Source organism: Ochlerotatus camptorhynchus, unplaced genomic scaffold (genome assembly GCF_037179485.1).
Source record: "Ochlerotatus camptorhynchus isolate MF236.1 unplaced genomic scaffold, CSIRO-AGI_Acam_v1.1 ptg000264l, whole genome shotgun sequence".
NCBI lineage: Eukaryota > Metazoa > Arthropoda > Insecta > Diptera > Culicidae > Ochlerotatus > Ochlerotatus camptorhynchus.
Window position 1 is genome coordinate 30,285 of NW_027040754.1, and position 12,638 is coordinate 42,922.

The window sequence follows — 12,638 nt, forward strand, 5'->3', positions numbered from 1 at the left end:
TGGAGCGCAGGTGGACGTTGTATATACAGATCTTAAGGCTACATTAGACCGGGTTGACCACTCCATACTGCTAGCTAAACTTGAAAAACTCGGTGTATCCTCGGGTTTAACTCGTTGGTTCAAGTCCTATCTGACCAATCGGGAACTTTGTGTTAGAATCGGATCAGAGCAATCGGAATATTTTACAAACAGCTCCGGTGTTCCTCAACGTAGCAACTTGGGACCATTGCTATCCTCGATTTGTGTGAATGAGGCCGGACTGATCCTCCCAACTGGTTGCCGATCGTTCTACGCAGATGATGTGAAGATCTATATGATTGTTCGTAGCTTCGCCGATTGCTTGCGGCTTCAGCACCGAATCGATACTTTCGAAGAGTGGTGCTCAAGAAACTATCTCACGTTGAATGTACAAAAATGTAATATTATCTCATTTCATCGCAAGCTGAAACCAGTGGCATTCAACTATACGATAAATCACCAACATCTGCAACGTATGGACAATGTTCGTGACCTAGGAATCACGCTGGACTGCGCCTTAACATTCAAGCTTCATTACTCGGGCATCGTTGCGTAAGCTAACAGGCAACTCGGGTTCATTTTCAAGAACGCTGACGAGTTTCGCGATCCTGCCTGTCTAACAGCTCTATACTGCTCTCTAGTGCGATTGATCTTGGAATTCAGCTCGGTAGTATGGTGCCCGTATCAAGCAGTTTGGATAGCGAGGATTGAATCTGTTGTAACCGACTGTTACAAATTGTTAGTATTTTTTATCTGTGCTTTTATTTTGTGTACAGTCAGGGTTAGTAGTAGGGCTAGTAACTGTTAGTAAAAATGTACCTAGTGTCTATTAAAAATGTTATAGGTTAGTAGAATTTGAATTTTGTACAAAATAAGTGGGGTGAATCGCATGCAAGCCAGTGGGTACAACAACTAAATGATAGAAGAGTAGACCAGCAGGCGAAGTGGGTCAAAATTTACAAAGGTGGTGATAACAAACCCCCCCCCCCCCAACCTTACAGACAGCAACAAAGAAGCTACAACGGAGTTGATGAGAATAAGGAGGAGCGCCATTGCTCAGAAAGTTACAGGCGTTCGTGTGCACAAGAACCATATTTTAAAGTGTCCTTCCCATTGTTAAGTGAGTGGTATCCAGCGAAAAAGGGAGAAGACGGCGGATTCGTCAGGACCTTTTTGTATTGTGTAGATTCGACTGAACGTCGCCATTTTGTCGGTTGAGAAGCTCGACCAGGTGCACATGATTCGGCGTAGTAGACCTCGGTTTGCTACGTCTAACCGCAAAGGACCAATCCAACCTCTGGGTCAGCCGCCCGTAAGGAGGCTTTTCAAGCTCGGGGCCGAAACCCCTAAACGTAAAAGAGCCATCCCCCTCTTGACACGGTCACTCTGGTATAGTCCTGGGCCGTGTCAATCTCCGTCAACGAGGGAGGACGCCTGAAAGGCTTACACAGCCACATACCATCGACAAACCCCGCCAAACCATCGTGCGGTAACAGTAATTACCCACTGTTTTGGGAATCAGCTTGCTAGCTCGTCGTCAGCAGCAGTAGCAGCAGCAGCAGCAGCAGCGAGCGCTCGCAGGACGCCAGAATAAGCAGTGGTACGTACCGAAGAACGAAGTTAATTTTATCCACACCCACAATTAGAAAAATAGACTACAGAAATCTAACCCAATCCCACCAACACACCAATTTGTTAAAATAAAAACCCTCACAGTCAAAGTAAATTTTTAAATCAATAAATTCACACTACACAGTATTTCTAGTCAGGTGACCGTACGCTGCACATTTTGTCCGCCAAGTTCCTCGAGATTACCAAGTAGTAAGCCGATCCTGAGACCCAGTTCGAGGGGTCTCTTGCTACTGAACTTGCCGGGAAAAACGAACAGTTACACTGTTCAAAGGAAATTTGTTCGGTATGCCTTTCATCACCTTCCTTGGAATGACCCTGTGAACCTTCCGCCGTACGAAGATCGTTGTCAACTCCTGGGTCTTGAAACACTAGAACATAGGCGGACGATTAGTCAGGCCGTGTTCGCAGCGAAAGTACTTATTGGTGATATCGACTCTCCAGGAATCTTGGCTGAATTCGAAATCTATGCACCCGAACGAGTTCTTCGGTCGAGGAGTTTCCTGCATCTTGGACCTCGTGCTGCGAACTACAGCTTGCATGACCCAATACGGTTCATGTCTGGGCGTTTCAACGAGTTTTACGAGATTTTCGACTTTAACTGTGCAGCGGAAACCTTTCGTCACCGTATTCAATGCAGACTCCTGAGAAGGACTTCTACCTGATTCACGGACAACTCTATGCCATAGGAGGATAACTTTTTTTATGCTATAGACTTGATTAATGTTCGTTGTAATTGTATTGTATTATTGTGATTCATGTATTTCGAAAAGATATGGGGTTTTCCCCATCAGGATTCATTTAGACACGTTAAGTCCGATGAAGAAAAACAAATTAAATAAATGTTTGGTAATGTCTCTTTTAACATATTTTTTTAAGAAACATGCAAAGGAGACATCCATACTAACATTTGACATATATGTTATTTGTCAATGACTTAACGGCTTTTTCTGTGTTTTCTAATCGCAAAAACGAAGCTGTCTTGTTCTTGTGTTTATAAATATCACTAATGTCCTTTATAAATAACCTCTATATTGATGCTTCCTGAGCCTCTGTCTTCATACCATTTCGTTAGTTTATTTTACCGGAGTTGTTAACAATTGAAAATGTACTAGTGAAAGACAACTCATTTGACATCAAGTCATTTTAGATAAGATCGTTTGGCATAAGGTAATTGTTCCAACTAGAAATTTGTATAATGGTCATTTGTTCTAGTTTTGCATCAGTTTATTTTCGCTTGATCATGCGAATGTGTTGGTTAGGGTGGGTCATGTTTATATGATGGGTCACAACACTCTGTTCCCTCAACTCTTTCGACACCGTTGTTGTATCCGAGTAGCACATTTCCCTCACAATAAGTTGCAGCAACTTGTTTATGACTGATATAAGTTGTATAGAAGTTGCCACAACCGATTTGTGCCAAGCGTGCTACTAGGGTAGTGAGGAGTCCAGACAACCGAGCAGTATTCTAATATGGAGCGAGACAAGGACCAGTACAACGATTTAAGGCAATAGATATCCGTGAAGTCTTTGGCAATCTTGAAGATAAACCCTAGCTTTGTCGACGGCATACGAGATGTGCTGCTTGAAAGAGAGTTGTGTATCCAGAATCACACCTAGGTCCTTAATTTGGCTAACGCGCTCAATTTCAGTGCCTACCAAAACATACTTGAATATAATAGTCTCTTTTTTGCGCGAAAAAGAGATAACCGAGCATTTGGACGGGTTAACTTCCATACGATTTAGAGTACACCAATCACCAAAAGCATTCATATGACGTTGAAGAAAGCAACAGTCTTCAATTGAGTGAATTCGAAGGAAGAATTTAAGGTCATCTGCGCAAGTTAATCGTGGTCCCTCAATTACCATATTCACGTCGTTGAAGTAAATCAGGAAAATCAGCGGTCCCAGGTGACTACATACACACTTAGAAAAATTGATGTAAATTTAGGTGATCTGAGACTGACACACACGAGCTTCAATTTTGACATAAAGTTGAGTCATATTAGACGTGAAATTCAGCTCAATCAAACGTACTTTCGAACTTTTCAGTCTCGGAGTACTTAATTTTACATGACATGTTTGTTTACGTCTCATCCTTTATGTCAAAGATGAATTCCGTCACGTGTAAGATTAGGTATTTCTAAGAGTTTACTTCGAAAACATCATGTAAATTTAAGGTGCTCTGAGAGGGACATATACGAGTGTCAATTTTGACATAAATTTAAGTTAGAACAGACGTGAAATATAGCTCAATCAAACGTATTTTTCGTCGAGCAACGAACTTTTCAGTCTCGGAACACTTAATATTACTTGACATGTTTGTTTGTTTCGGGGCCTCCCTTAGCTCAGTCGGTAAAGGCGCAGCTACAAAGTAAGACCATGCTGGAGGTGGCTGGGTTCAATTTTCCGGTCCGGTCTAGGAATTTTTCGGGTTGGAAAATTCCTCGACTTCCCTGGGCGTAGAAGTATGATTGGACTTGCCACACAATTATACCAATGCAAAAAATGGTACAAGCATCGAAAGCTCTCAATTAATAACTGTGGAAGTGCATCTATAGAACACTAAGTTGAGAGCACGCAATAAGCTAATATGCGATATGCAATAAGCTTTAAATGCGAATAATAAGAAGAAGATGTTCAGTCCGCATCGTGCTCTCTTGCCGTGCGGATCTATTTGCTTTTTGCTTAAGGAAGTGTTACTACTACCTAAAGCTACAACAAATTTAAACAGCACTTTTCAGTGCTCAACCTGTAAAAATTTTCTACCTTGTTCAACTCCTCTTATTCCTCTTCGATCCTTGTTTGGACCCTACCCGAGGTAATCCTTCTTGGATATCGATTTGGAAAATTCCTCTTCGATCCTTCAGATTCTTATAGTAATCTGCTTGGAAGTCGATTTGGATAAAAATTTACTGCCGCCATGGCGCCTAAACGCAAAAGAAAGGGGCAAACTCTTGACCCCCCTTCTGATGAAATTAATTTGAGTAATCAATTTGATTTGCTCACGGATGATGAGAATGATCCATCAACCAAGAAAAATTCTAGTAAACTTTCCCGGCTTAATGCCAAGAAGGAAAAGATTCCCCCTATTGTGATAACCACTACCGATTTCCATGCTCTTCGCATGGAACTTTTGAATTTCGTGAAAGTTAAGTTTTCACTACAAATTGGACGTCTGGGTGAATGCCGTGTATTGGCTGAAACCTTGGACGGATTTAAATGTCTTCTCAAGTATCTTACTGAGAAGAAGCACAAATTTTTTACTTACGACACCAAAACTGAACGTGTGTTCAAGGTTGTCATGAAAGGACTGCCCAGTGGTGAATCCCTGGATCAGATCAAAGATGAACTGGCAAAATTACTTGGAGTTGTGCCACTCCAAGTAATCAAAATGAAAATGAAATCCCGTCCTGGCGATTCGCGCAACGGGATTTCTAATGATGTTTATTTAGTTCACTTCAAGTCTAGTGAACTAAACAACCTTAAGGTCTTAGAAAAAGCTAGCCTTATGCTCCATGTCCGAGTGAAGTGGGAACACTTCAGGAAGACTGGAGGAAATTTCCAAAACCTCACTCAGTGCCGTAAGTGCCAGGGATGGGGTCACGGAACTAAAAATTGCTACATGCCAGCTAAATGCATGAATTGTGGTGATTCCTCTCACGCAAAGGACGACTGTCCTGTGAAGGAAGATCCTAAGAAATTTAAATGTTCAAATTGTGGTGAAAACCACAAATCCAATTTTTGGGAATGTAAGACTCGCAAAGCGATCCTACAATCTCGTTCTAACCGTCAGGTAGGAAACGCTCCACGTTTCCGACCAGGTACAAATTCCTCTGCTGTTAACAACGGTCAGCGAGGAACAAATTCTACATTCGTACCCGTAGGTACAAATATCACCCCTGCTTCAAATGTTTCATCTGTACCTACTCCCCTCGCTGCTAACAATGTTCAGCGAGTTAATGGAGCTACCTATGCTGCTATTGCAGCGGGTAGAAATCAAAATACTAACCAACGTTCTAACGGAAATTTTGACAATTTTGACTTAGGAAGCATTACTGCTCCTAAAATGGATTTTTTACAGAATTCAATAATTGACATGATTTCTGATATGCTTAAATCTAACTCCATGTTTGATGCTATTCAAACTGGAGTAAAATTTGCTAATAATATTGTCATGACTTTAAAATTCAGTAATGGATTTTAAAGCTTTAAACATTTTAAATTGGAATGCTCGATCTCTTAAAGATAATGAAGACGAGCTATTTAACTTTTTGAGAGTTCATAACGTGCATATTGCCGTTATAACTGAAACGTTCCTTAAACCTGACCATAAGGTTAAGAAGGACTCAAATTATTTAATTTATAGAAATGATCGTCTTGATGGACCCTGTGGTGGCGTTGCCATCATTATTCATAGACGAATCAAACACAAAATACTTTCTTCATTTGAAACCAAAGTTTTTGAAACTGGGAGTTTCTGTTGAAACAAAATTTGGACAACTTACGTTTATAGCTGCCTATTTGCCATTCCAATGCGTAGGCCAGAAAAAGAATTTTCTCAAGGGTGACCTCCAGAAACTTACCCGTCATAGGTCTAAATTCTTCATTATTGGTGATTTTAATGCAAAACACCGCTCATGGAATAATGCTCAAAGCAATTCCAATGGTAATATTCTGTTTGATGATTGTTCTGCAGGTTATTACACTATTCAATATCCAAACAGCCCAACATGCTTTTCTTCTGCAAGAAATCCCTCCACTATTGATTTGGTCTTAACTGATTCATGTCAACTTTGTAGCCAATTGGTTACCCATGCTGACTTCGGTTCTGATCACCTTCCAGTAACTTTTGAAATATCCCAAGAAATAATTTGTAATCCCAACAGCTTTACTTTCAATTACCATAGGGCTGATTGGGAGCAATATCGAACATTTATGGAATATGACTTCGATCCAAACATTCCTTTGCAAACCAAAGATGAAATTAATTATGCTCTTGAATCTCTGACTACTTCTATAGTTGAAGCAAGAGCTGCCTCAGTACCAAAATGCGAGGTTAAATTCGATTCAATTATAATAGACGATGATCTTCAGCTCTTGATCCGTCTTAAAAATGTCCGTAGGAGACAATTTCAAAGAACACGCGATCCTGCCATGAAAGTTATCTGGCGGGATTTGCAAAAACAAATTAAAAAGCGATTCTCTGCCCTGAGGAACAAAACTTTTGAAAATAATGTTTCTAAATTAGACCCGAGTTCCAAACCCTTTTGGAAACTCACAAAAATTTTGAAAAAACCTCAAAAGCCTATTCCAGCGCTTAAAGAAGGTGGTAAAATTTTGATCACAAATTTGGAAAAAGCTCAGAAACTTGCTAAGCAATTCGAGAGTTGCCATAATTTCAGTTTGGGTCTTACTAGTCCTATTGAGAATCAGGTTGCTGGGGATTTTCTGAATATTTTCTCTCGGGAAAATATTTTTGATGATTCCTGGGGGACTGATTTGGACGAAGTAAGGTCTATAACTAAAAAGTTTCAAAATATGAAAGCTCCAGGTGATGATGGAATTTTCTATATCCTCATCAAAAAACTCCCAGAGAGTACCTTGTCTTTCTTGGTAAAATTATTTAACAGATGTTTCCATTTGGCATACTTTCCTGATAAATGGAAAAATGCAAAAGTTGTTCCAATTTTGAAGCCGGATAAAAATCCAGCTGAAGCTTCTAGCTACCGTCCAATAAGTTTACTTTCTTCAATAAGTAAACTTTTTGAAAAAAAATAATTTTGAATAGAATGATGCTTCACATCAATACGAACTCAATTTTTGCAGATGAGCAGTTTGGATTTCGCCATGGGCATTCAACTACTCATCAACTCTTGAGAGTTACCAATTTAATTCGTTCAAACAAATCTGAAGGCCACTCAACTGGAGTTGCTCTTCTAGACATAGAAAAAGCATTCGACAGTGTTTGGCATGAAGGTTTGATTGCTAAATTGAAAAAGTTTAATTTTCCACTTTACATTATGAAATTAGTTCAAAATTATTTAATTGACAGAACTCTGCAGGTAAATTATCAAAATTCCAAATCTAATCGACTACCTGGTAGAGCAGGAGTTCCTCAGGGTAGCATTCTTGGGCCTATATTGTATAACATTTTCACTTCGGACCTCCCTGATTTGCCTCAGGGTTGCCACAAATCTTTGTTCGCTGATGACACAGGCATTTCCGCTAAAGGAAGAAGTCTTCGTGTTATTTGCAGCAGACTTCAGAAAAGTTTAGATATTTTCTCTTCTTATTTACAAAAATGGAAGATTTCTCTCAACGCTTCCAAAACTCAACTTATAATATTTCCACATAAGCCCAGGGCTTCCTTTTTGAAACCTAGTAGTAGTCACATAGTCACTATGAACGGAGTTCCAATTTCCTGGTCAAACCAAGTGAAATATCTTGGATTAATACTTGACCAAAAATTAACTTTTAAAGATCACATTGAGGGCATTCAAGCCAAATGTAACAAATATATAAAATGTTTGTATCCTCTTATAAACAGGAAATCCAAACTTTGCCTGACGAATAAACTTCTAATATTTAAACAAGTTTTTAGACCGGCCATGCTTTACGCTGTGCCAATATGGTCTAGTTGTTGCACTACCAGGAAAAAAGCACTTCAAAGGATTCAGAACAAAATTCTGAAGATGATTTTGAAGTTGCCTCCCTGGTACAGTACTACCGAAGTACATAGAATTTCGAATGTTGAGACTTTAGCACAAATGTCCAACAAAATAATTAATAATTTCCGGCAAAAATCGTTACAATCCTCAATTGTAACGATTAATTCCCTTTATACTTAGATAAGATTTAGTTTTAGTTATTTAGTTTTAAGCTATCAATTGTTATACTGACATGCAGGTTTAAAAAACCTGTTTAAAATACTGAATTGCCAAGACAGGAACAATGTAAAAACACTTAGATATATATCATAACAATTAAGGCTGGTAAGTTACTGTAGTAACTGGAGCACCTAGGTTAAAAATGAAATGTAATTTATTTTGAATTTGGAACAAATAAAGAGTTAAAAAAAAAGAAAAAAAAAGAAGAAGATGTTTGTTTACATCTCATCTTTTATGTCAAACATGGATTCCCTCACGTGTAAAATTAGTTATTTCTAAGTGTGTACCCTAGGGTATGCCGGACGTAACAGCGAACATACGGGACTGGTGATCACCAATGACAACAGTAAGATAGCGATCGGTGAGGTACGACTGAAACCATAGCAAAAGGCAGCCGTGAATACCAAGCCTGTCCATTTTTGCGATTGATATGCCGTGATTCAATTTATTTAAGGCTGCAGATAAGTCAGTAGAAATGACATCAGTCTGAGCACAATCCGACATACTGTTAGATATGTAGGAAGTAAGGCACAGCAAGTTAGTGGCAGTGGAGTGACCAGCCATGAAACAATGCTGGTCGATACTAATATACGGCTACAGTGAGCGAGTAACGGTTCCATAACAACGAGTTCGAACAATTTAGCAACAGCGCTAAGCGAAGTGATGCCACGGTAGTTGCCAACGTCCTGTTTGTTGCCCTTCTTGTGTACTGAAAACATATGCGCTAGCTTCCAACAGGATGGGAAAACGCCGGCGTCTACGGACCGTTGAAATACGTGCAGCAGTGGAGGCGGCAAACTTCCAAGTGCGTTTTGAGGAACGCCGATGGATTTCCGTCAGGACCCGGATTGTACGACGAATTGAGTTTTGAGGAAGCCCTGGATAACATCTCGGGACTGATGTCAATTCTGCTCATAGTTTGGCAGCCAGTCGGGCATGGTCGTCACTCAGTCTCACGAAGAAGACACGAACAAATTTTCAGAGAACAGTCTGTCAATGAGATATGCCAAGACATTGGAAATTGTTTGAGCGGCGGACTCAATGTCAACGGTGTCCAATAAGTCGTCCAAATCTAAACTGAAGAGTGAGACATGAACGGACTTCGAATATTAACAACTTCGCACGTTGAGAGTTGGATAGACAAGACTGGATTTCTTTATTTTCCTCATTCTTAAATAATACCCTAAACTTGTGGAAAATGATGCGTACTGAGAAACGGCGCGCCAACGATGTTTTGGTAACAGTCAAACGAAAACATGTGGTAGCACTTGAAATAAAACAAGGAAAAGGAAAGGTTTCAAACAAGGAAAAGGAAAAGGTTTCGTTGACTGAGTTGTCTCAGTAGGTCAAGTTTGGTTGGAATGGAATTCAGTTCGAAGTTTACCGAGTGTTTAATTTATGACTGGCAATATAGATGGTATGCGCTACATGTTGTGTAACGAGTGGTTTGAATAATTTGTGGTTTGAATGGTCTAAAGAGATTGTAATATGATTTTACTACTTGGCATGATATTGTATTACTACATGGTATGATATTGTATTACTACACCTCCTTCCTCAGGAAGAAAATAAATTATGAAATTTTAAGGTGTGGCGGCTGTATTCTCATTCTACGTCCTAGCTATTGTTTTACAATGTTATAATCAGTTTTTATGTTTCACTAACCTGGTTTTATGGACAGTTATTATTGGATCTGTAATTTTGTGTTTAATTTCTGCGTTACTTCCTGGTAACTAAACAATTTTGAATGGACCACTCTGTACGTTGTCTAATTTCTTCCTTCCTTCGATTTTCATATATACTTCTTCATCAATACTTAATTCTGTTGGATTTATACTGTTATTTGCTTTTTGTGCTCTTTGTTTTTTGATCTCTTCTATTTTCCTAAAGACATGTGTATGTATTAATTGTAGTTTATATTTCAATTCGTGTAAATATGAGCTATGGTTGTAAAGTGGATCGACGTTGTTCCAATCAATATTGTCAAATTTGTTTGCTTGTTTTCCGTAAAGAATTTCAAATGGGGAATAATCATGTGATGAATTTGGAGTTGTGTTATAACAGTAACTGTAGTATGGTAGCCAATTATCCCAATTTGTTTTGAAATCATTTATGAAAGTTCGTAGGTATTCATTCAAGCACCTATGATTTCTTTCTAAAGATCCTATTGTTTGTGGATGGTATGCCGTAGAGCATGTATGATTTATCTGCAGAAGGTTGCAAATATTGTCAAAAATTCCATTGTTTTCAGTACCTTGGTCGGTGCGAATAGCACTCATAGGGCCATAGACTAGAATACAATGTTCCACTATTGATTTTGATATTGTAGATGCAGTTTTGTCAGGAATGGGAATCAAAATTGTATATTTACTGAGATCACATTGGATTGTTACAGCGTATCTATTGCCATTGGATGTTAAACTGAATGGTCCAATTGTATCTATTGAAACTATATCAAAAGTTTTGATGGGTGTTGTTGTTTTGATCATTTTTTCTTTAACAGACCAAAAATGTTTGATTAATTTACATTGTTCACACGATATAACGAATTTGCTGATTGTGTGTTTCATGTTCGGAAAAATATATGAGTTTCTTAATTTTTTGTATAACCTGGATATGCCAATATGTCCTCCGGTATGTGATGAATGGTTATGTTGCAATAAGTTTTGTTTTTCTGTGTTGTCTGATAATATTTTAGGTGGATTGAAAATAATAATTTGTACCGTTTTGATAATCTTGTTACCAGTTTGTTTGAAATCATTCAGACTTATATAGTTTAATATAGTGTCGTTTTTTTGGAAATCGCTATAGTATTTTTAAATTTAGATAGTATTATTAATAATCTGAAAAATATTTTTCAAATTCCTTCAAGTTAATTCAAGTCCTAACGCTAGAGTTAGAAAATTTTTGTATTTCTCATCGAATAACGTTATATTTCCGGCCGGTAGGTTTTGATTTTGTAATATTGTGAATGCAATCTTTCGTTTTTTTACATATTTGCGCATTATTCGTTGCTTCGTATAAATGAAGTTGATCAGGCTTCTCGATATTTGGTTTATCATTGCATTTTGCTTGACAAGGTTTGCTTGCCATTGACCTAGTCTGCACTTGCAAGATACTCATTTTGTTCACGTCATCGGAGTTTATAATAATTCTAGATAATGCAGACGCCTTACGACATTACTTTTTCCCGGTACGAACTCAACTTCAAAATCAAATTCTTCGAGGTCAACCCTCATGCGAGTTAATTTTGAAGAAGGGTCTTTCATACCGAATAAATAGATTAATGGTCGGTGGTCAGTACGCACTATGAATTTCTTACCTAATAAATATGGTCGATAGTGCATTATCGCTCAGTGAATAGCAGCTAGTTCTTTTTCGATGATGTGTTTATTTGCTTCGCCTTTTGTAAACGCGCGACTGGCGAAGGAAACAGGCAGATCATCATTTCCATGTTTTTGAGAAAAGACGGCACCACACGCAAAATCGGATGCGTCTGTTATGACAATGAAACTTTCTCCAAAATCTGGAAATTGTAGGATTCTGGGTGAGAGCAAGTTATTTTAAGTAAGCAAGTTATATTAGTTGCAATAAGTAACAAACAAATACTCAATTTACAGCATGTACCAACACATTAGAGACCGGACAGTTAAAGTTAGACAAAACATAAGACAAAAAACGAAAAAACTATTGTAAGTCACCATAACATAAATATGTAAGGAAAACATAGTATATTGATACATAAAATTACAGTTCCCCCTGAAGAAGATACAATCCCCGTGTCGAAACGTCGGGTAAATAAAAACTCGTTCAATTTAACAAAGACTGCGTAGCCGTTCAATAAAATATTCAACGATACAGTCGATCCTCCACCAGTTATTTTTAAGTTTTTCAAATGCTTCTTGGCAATCTTTAGTCCAAGAAAATTCAACATTTTTTCGTAACAGTTTATTTAAACAGTTGCGAATTGTTGCGAAATTCGGAATAAATTTTCTATAGTAATTGCACATAGCTACAAAGCTTCGAATTTGGTATGGGGTAATTTTTATCACTTCGAATTTTGAGTCATCGGGTAATATTCCTTTATTGGTTATCTTATGG